This window comes from Eumetopias jubatus, unplaced genomic scaffold (genome assembly GCF_037043125.1).
Source record: "Eumetopias jubatus isolate StellerSeaLion01/CBP00866 unplaced genomic scaffold, mEumJub1_p1.0 scaffold_14, whole genome shotgun sequence".
NCBI classification, from domain to species: domain Eukaryota; kingdom Metazoa; phylum Chordata; class Mammalia; order Carnivora; family Otariidae; genus Eumetopias; species Eumetopias jubatus.
Genome location: NW_028274820.1, coordinates 58,359,152 through 58,367,502, shown reverse-complemented (window position 1 = coordinate 58,367,502; position 8,351 = coordinate 58,359,152). Strand labels below are relative to the sequence as shown.

The window sequence follows — 8,351 nt, the reverse complement described above, 5'->3', positions numbered from 1 at the left end:
CCTTCCTCCCTTCCACAGGTGTTGATCTTTAACAAACTTCTTGTACCCCAAACTCCCTCTCAGCATCTGCTTCCAGAAAATCTCATCTACAACAAATAAGTAATATGGTTCAAAACTCAAAAGTTGCAAAAAGGGAATATGGTAAACCCCCTCCCTCCCTCCGCTGAGTTACAGTTACCACTTCCCCTTCCCAAGGTCAATCAATGTAATGTGGCCAGGTTCTTGTGCGTATTTCTAGAAATATTCTAAGCATATATAAGAAATGTTGTATGTATATATATATACACAGAATTATTAGAGATTCATCCTCGTGCACCATAGGCGGCACAGGCACCAAGATGTCCAACTGAGTGGTCTGCCGGGAAGCCAGTCACGCCGGGAGCTGGTACACAGCCTCAGGACCGCAGCTGAATGCACAGCTAGAAGGTTGGCTCTCACAAGTACAGTCTACAAAAAGACCTGCTAGAGCCATTATTGCACCCCATGCAGGATATACGTACTGTGGGTCCTGTGCTGCTCATGCTTACAAACAAGTGGATCCCTCCATTACCCGGAGAATTTTCATCCTTGGGCCTTCTCATCATGTGCCCCTCTCTCGATGTGCACTTTCCAGTGTGGATATATATAGGACACCTCTGTATGACCTTCGTATTGACCAAAAGATTTATGGAGAACTATGGAAGACAGGAATGTTTGAACGCATGTCTCTGCAGACAGATGAAGATGAACACAGTATTGAAATGCATTTGCCTTATACAGCTAAAGCCATGGAAAGCCATAAGGATGAGTTTACCATTATTCCTGTACTGGTTGGAGCAGTAACCTAATTACTGCTCCAACCAGTAATTCGGAAAACTCTTCAGTAAATATCTAGCAGATCCTAGTAATCTCTTTGTGGTTTCTTCAGATTTCTGCCATTGGGGTCAAAGGTTCCGTTACAGTTACTATGATGAATCCCAGGGGGAGATTTACAGATCCATTGAACATCTAGATAAAATGGGTATGAGTATTATAGAACAATTAGACCCTGTATCTTTTAGCAATTACTTGAAGAAATACCGTAATACTATATGTGGAAGACATCCCATTGGGGTGTTATTAAATGCTATCACAGAGCTCCAGAAGAATGGAATGAATATGAGCTTTTCCTTTTTGAATTATGCCCAGTCAAGCCAGTGTAGAAACTGGCAAGACAGTTCAGTGAGTTATGCAGCGGGAGCACTCACGGTCCACTGAAGCTCTGAATCCTCAGGGATGCCACCTGCACATACTCATTCTCTGTCCGGGGTCCCAGCCTAGCCCTTACCAAGATACTGGTCCTGGTTTGGGGGGATTCTGAAACCTCAAACTAATAGAACTTTCTTCTCTTCTTTTCTAGTAGGTGTAGTCCTTCCTTAATTTCAACTCATTAAAAAATGCTTTATAGTTTAGGGCAGTGGAAGTAAGGCTGGCATCAAAATATTTTGATCAAAAAAGATGGCAATGTAAAGGCCCAATTGTGGCAGACAGTGTTTTGAAAGTAACTTGTAAAGCATTTACCATATCCTAAATTTGCACTCTTTGCAGACTTGTGCACATATATTCCGCTTTCAGAATAGTTTTGCAAATTGTACACAAACAAACAAAAAAAGGGTGGAAGCTTTTTAATAAAGAAATTGCATTTATAAATGATCTGTATTAGAATATAATAAATCTCCAGTTATAGTCAATTACTACCCGTGTTGTACAACAGATACCTTCTATTTTAGTTGCTAATAAAGGGCTACACAACTAAAAAAAAATTATTAGAAAATGTATCAATTTCTTTCATTTACTAACAAATAGTAGCATACCCTACAACTGTTCTATACTTTGATTTTTCTTCCCTTCAGATATATCTCAGAGGTTGTTTGAAGACAATAAATAAAAAGTATCATCGCTCTTTTTAATGGCTGCATGGTATTGCATTGTATGGATGTGATATAACTTAGTTGATGGACTTTAGGTTATATCAAATCTTTTCCTGTTACATACAATTCTGTACTGCTTGAGCCCTGTGGGTATGCATGTGTGCAGGGAAAATTCCTAGAAAAGGAATTTCTAGGTCAAAATGCTATCCAGTCACAATTTTGATAGATGTTGGAAAATTCCATTTATATTGTAAATTGCCTTCCAATATATTCCATTATATTGCCTTCCATTTATATTGTACCAATTTATATTCCCTTGAAAAATAAATGAGAGGCTATTTCCCCATACACTTCCTTTATGTGTATCACAGAATTAACAAAGTCCAGTATAAAATATAAGTAAAAGTAGAAATTTAAATGTTTGGGTAAAAAATATAGAGGTTCTAATTATTTTTTCCATGCCCTATTGGATCACCTTGTGCCATCTTGGTAACGCTTCACCCCACTTTGGAATCCAACAGGTTACTAAACTGCGGTTTTCTGAGATCAAGGATCAGACATTTTCAACTTTGCATCCCCTAGGTTGAACGCACAGTAGTTGTTCAATTAACATTTATAGAATAAATGAAGTTATGGAAAAAAGAATAAATCTGGTAAGCAATAAATATAAGCATATAAAATTTCTCATTTCAATATGCATATTTTACCACCAATATGTCTTAAAAGTTGTGTACAAATATACATACACAGTTCATTACTGAACAATACAGGGGTTAGGGGCACCAAATTCGCAGTCAAAAATATGAATATAATTTTTTACTCCCCCAAAACTTAACTACTATTAGCCAACTGTTGCTCAGAAGCCTTAAAAGTAACATAAACAATCAATTAACAGGTACTTTGTTATTTTTATTATATACTGTATTTTTAAAGTAAGCTAAAGAAAAGAAAGTATTAAGAAAATCATAAGAAAGTATCATATTGTGAAACATCCACATATAAATGGACCCACACAGTTCAAATCCGTGTTGTTCAAGAGTCAACTGTAGTATATGTTGGTAAAGTGTATGTGTATGTGTGTGACATATGTGTATGCCCAAAATGCTCAAAATTCTTTTTACCAATTCCATTTTACACACACACACACACACACACACACACAAACACACACACACACACATTTTCTTTATTCATCAATGGACACTTATGTTGTTTCCATGTCTTGGCGATTGTAAATACTGCTGCATGAACATAGGGGCCTAGATATCTCTTTGAGATCGTGATTTCATTTCCTCTGAACATATATTCAAAAGTGGAAATGCTGGATCATATAGTAGTTCTATTTTTAATTTTTTTTCCTTTTTTATTGTTATGTTAATCACCATATATTACATAATTTGTTTTGGTGTAGTGTTCCATGATTCATTGTTTGTTCATAACACCCAGTGCTCCATGCAGAATGTGCCCTCCTCAATACCCATCACCAGGCTAACCCATCCCCCCACCCTCCTCGCCTCCAGAAACCTCAGTTTGTTTTTCAGAGTCCATCATCTCTCCTGGTTCGTCTCCCCCTCTGACTTACTCCCCTTCATTCTTCCTCTCCTGCTATCTTCTTCTTTTTCTTTTTTCTTAAAATATGTTGCGTTATTTGTTTCAGAAGTACAGATCTGTGATTCAACAGTCTTACACAATTCACAGCGCTCACCGTAGCACATATCTTCCCCAATGTCCATCACCCAGCCACCCCATCCCTCCCACCCCCAACCACTCCAGCAACCCTCAGTTTGTTCCTGAGATTAAGAATTCCTCATATCAGTGAGGTCATATGATACATGTCTTTCTCTGATTGACTTATTTCACTCAGCATAACACCCTCCAGTTCCATCCACGTCGTTGCAAATGGCAAGATCTCATTCCTTTTGATGGCTGCATAATATTCCATTGTGTATATATACCACATCTTCTTTATCCATTCATCTGTCGATGGACATCTTGGCTCTTTCCACAGTTTGGCTATTGTGGACATTGCTGCTATAAACATTGGGGTGCACGTACCCCTTCGGGTCCCTACATTTGTATCTTTGGGGTAAATACCCAGTAGTACAATTGCTGGATCGAATGGTAGCTCTAATTTCAACTGTTTGAGGAACCTCCATACTGTTTTCCAGAGGGGTTGCACCAGCTTGCATTCCCACCAACAGTGTAGGAGGGTTCCCCTTTCTCCACATCCCCGCCAACATCTGTCGTTCCCTGACTTGTTAATTTTAGCCATTCTGACGGGTGTGAGGTGGTATCTCATTGATATTTTTAATTTTTTGAGGAACCTCCATACTGTTTTCCAGAGTGGCTGCACCAGCTTGCATTCCCACCAACATCTGTCATTTCCTGACTTGTTAATTTTAGCTTATATGGCCTTTATTATATTAAGGTATACTTTTAGATCTAAGTTGTTGAATTTTTATCATGGATGAATGTTGAATTTTATCAAATGCTTTCTCTGCATCTACTGAGATTATCATATGATTTTTATCTTTTATTCAATTAATGTGATATATCGTATTTGTTGATTAGTATCTGTTGAACCATTCTTGCACCCCAAGGATGAATCTCACTTGATAAGATACTTTTAATGTGTTGTGGAACTTAGTTTTGTAGTATTTTGTTGAGAATTTTTGCAACTATATCTACCAAGGACATTGGCCTATAGTTTTCTTTTCCTGTAATGTCCTATCAAGCTTTGGTAGCAGGGTAATGCTGGCCTTGTAAAATAAGTTTGAGAGTGTTACCCCTCTTCTGTTTTTTTCCGAAGAGTTTGAGAAGGATTGGTGTTACTTCTTCTGTAAATGCTTCATAGAATTCACCAATGAAATTATCTGGTCGTGGGCTTTTCTGTGTTATAAGGTTTTTGATTACTGATTCAATCTCCTTACTCATTATTGATCTGTTCAGATATTCTACTTCTTTCTGGCTCAGTCTTGGTACGTTGCATGCTTCTAGGAATTTATCCATTTCTTCTAGGTTGTCCACCTTGTTGATGTATAATTATTCATTGTAGTTTCTTATGGTCCTTTGTATTTCTGTGGTATCGATTATAATGCCTTTTTCATTTATAATTTTATTAACTTGGGTCCTCTTTTTTTCTTGGCTAGTCTAGCTAAAGGTTTGTCCTTTTTGTTCATCTTTTCAAAGAACCAACTCTTAGTTTTGTTAATCTTTTCTATTGTTTTTCTATTCTCTATTTAGTTTGTTCTGCTCTAAAGTTGATTTCCATCCTCCTGATTACTTTGGGTTTAATTTGCTCTTTTTCTAATTCCTTGAGGAACTAGTTAGGTTGTTCATTTGAGGTCTTTCCTTTTTCTTGATGTTTGCATATATCACTATAAACCCTTAGAACTGCTTTTGCTGCATATCCTGTATTTTGGTATGCTGTGTTTTCATTTCATCTCGATATTTTTTATTTCCTTTTTATTTCTTCTTTGACTCATTCATTGCTCAGAAGTGTTCTAATTTCCACTTATGAATTTTCCAATTTTCCTCCTATTATTTATTTCTAGTTTCACACTATTGTGATCAAAAAAAGATACTGAACGATTCAGTATCTTTTTAAAGACTTCTTTTGTGACCCAACATGATCCATTCTAGAAAACGTTCTGTGTGCACTTGAGAAAAATGTGTATTCAGCTGCTGTTGGATAATGTTGTTCAAATCGCTGTTTCCTTATTGATTCTCTGTCTGGATGATCTATTCATTGTTGAGAGAGAGGTATTAAAGTCCCCAGCTATTATTGCATTGTTGTTTACTTCTCCTTTTAGTTCTGTTAGTATTTGCTTTATGTATTTAGGGGCTCTGATGTTGGCTGCATAAATATTTACAATTGTATCTTCTTGATGAATTGACACCTTTATCATTTTTATAATGATCTTGTCTCTTTAGACCATTTTTAGCTTAAAGTCCATTTTGTCTAAGTAAAGCTATGTCTGCTGTTTTTTGATTATCATTTGCTTGAAATATCTCTTTCCAGCCCTTCACTCTCAGCCCATGTGTCCCCTTACACTTAAGTGAGTCTCTTATGAGCAGCATATCACTGGATCTTTTTTTATCCATTCATTCTATGTCTTTAGATTGAAGAATCTAATCCATTTATTTTAAAAGCAATTATTGATAGGCAAGGACTTACTAGTGCCATTTTGTTCATTTTTTTCTGACTTCTTTGTAGATTTTTAAAGATTTTATTTATTCATTTGAGACACAGAGATACAGAGAGAGAGAGAGAGCATGAGCAGGGAGAGAGGCAGAGGGAGAGGGAGAAGCAGGCTCCCCACCGAGCAGGGAGCCCGATGTGGGGCTCGATCCCAGGACCCTGGGATCATGACCTGAGCTGAAGGCAGATGCTTAACCATCTGAGCCACCCAGGCGCCCCAAGATTTTTTATTCCTGCTTCCTCTCTTGCTGTCTTCCTTTGTTACTTGATGACTTTTTGTGGTATACTTTGACTCTTTTATCGTAATTTTTGTGTATCTAATCCAGATTTTCTTTTGTGGTTGCCATGAGACTTAGACAAAATATCTTATACTTATAATAGCCTATTTTAAGCTAATAGCAACTTAACTTTGGTAGCATACAGATACTTTATACTTTTATTTCTCCCCCACTCTCACATTTTAGGTTATTGATGATACAGTGTACGTCTTTTTATATTGCGTATCCAGTAACATATTATTGTAGTTATGGCTCTTTTTTAATAATTTGTTTTTTAACTTTTAAACAAGAGTTTAAATTATGCACCACCATTACAATATTAGAAAATCTGACTTTGACTATGTTTACCATTACCAGTGACTTTTACATATTCACTTTTTGTTATGTTAATTAACATCCTTTTATTTCAGCTTGAAGAATGCCCTTTGGCATTTCTTGTAAGTCATGTCTAGTGGTGATGAACTCCCTCAGCTTTTGTTTCTTAGGGGAAGTCTTTCTCTTCCCTTTTAAATTACAGTTTTGTCAGGTATAGTATTCTTGGTTGACAGGTTTTTTTCTTTCAATATTTTAAATATATCGTACCACTCTCTCCTAGACTGCAAAGTTTTTCTTTTTTTAAAGATTTTATTTATTTATTTGACAGAGATACATATAGCAAGAGAGGGAACACAAGCAGGGGGAGTGGGAGAAGGAGAAGCAGGCTTCCCGCTGAGCAAGGAGCCCAACGCAGGGCTCGATCCCAGGACCCTGGGATCATGACCAGAGCCGAAGACAGACGCTTAATGACTGAGCCACCCAGGCACCCCCAGACTGCCTCCCATGTATATGACAACTCATTTTTCCTGCTTTCAAGATTCTTTGTTCCAAATTTTGACAATTTAATTATAATATCTTAGTGTAGCCCTTTATGGGTTCAACCTATTTGGGGTTGTTTAGACCCCATGAATCTGGATGTCAATTTCTCTCCCCAAATTTGGGAAGTTTTCAGCCATTATTGCTCTAAAGAGACTTTCTGGGGGTGGCTGGGTGGCTCAGTCAGTTAAGCATCCAACTCTTGATTTCAGCTCAGGTCATATCTCAGGGTCGTCAGATCAAGCCCTGCATGGGGCTCCACACTCAGCACAAAGCCCACTTGTCCCTCTCCCTCTGCTCCTCCCCCCACTCACTCTCTCTCTTAAATAAAATCTTTAAAAAAATAGATTTTTTTAAATTTTGTTATGTTAATCCCCATACATTACATCATTAGTTTTTGATGTAGTGTTCCATGATTCATTGTTTGCATACAACACCCAGCGCTCCATGCAGGACACACCCTCTCCAAAAAAATGGGAATTGAAGAGATTTTCTGTCCCTTTCTCTTTCTGTTCTCCTTCTGGGATTTCCATTTTACCGTTTCTCTTGATGGTATAAGTCCCATAGGCTTTCTTCACTCTTTTTCATTCTTTTTTCTTTTTGCTCCTCTGACTGGGTAATTTCAAATGCCCTACCTTTAGTTCACTGATTCTTTCTTCTGCTTAGTCAAGTGTGCTGTTGAAGCTCTCTATTAAATTCTTCAGTTCAGTCATTTTATTCTAGTTCTAGGATTTCTGTTTGGGGTTTTTATAGTTTCTATTTCTTTGCTGAACTTCTCTTTTTGTTCATGCATTGTTTCCCTAATTTTGTTTAACTTTCTGTGTGTTCTTATAGTTCACTGAATTTCTTCAGAGGATTATTCTGAATTATTTATCAGACAGTTCATAGATCTCCATTTTTTTTAGGGTCAGTTATTGAACCTTTATTAGTTTCCTTTAGTCACGTTTCCCTGATTCTTCATGATCCTTGATGCCCTGCATTTGTATCTACGCATTTGAATAGCAGTCTCTTCTTCTATACTTTACAGGTTCATTTCAGCAGAGAAAGATCTTCACTAGTCAGCTCAGCTGGACTGGATGGGTCAGCTGGCACAGTCTGTGAGCAACTGGGCTTGCTATCAGAGTCTAGTTG

The 8,351-nt window shown here is 37.3% G+C and overlaps 1 pseudogene; it reads left to right on the top strand.

The window, feature by feature from the left end:
- Positions 1–338: 338 nt before the first annotated feature.
- On the top strand, positions 339–1,668 carry LOC114221194 (protein MEMO1 pseudogene; annotated as a pseudogene).
- The last annotated feature ends 6,683 nt before the right edge of the window (positions 1,669–8,351 follow it).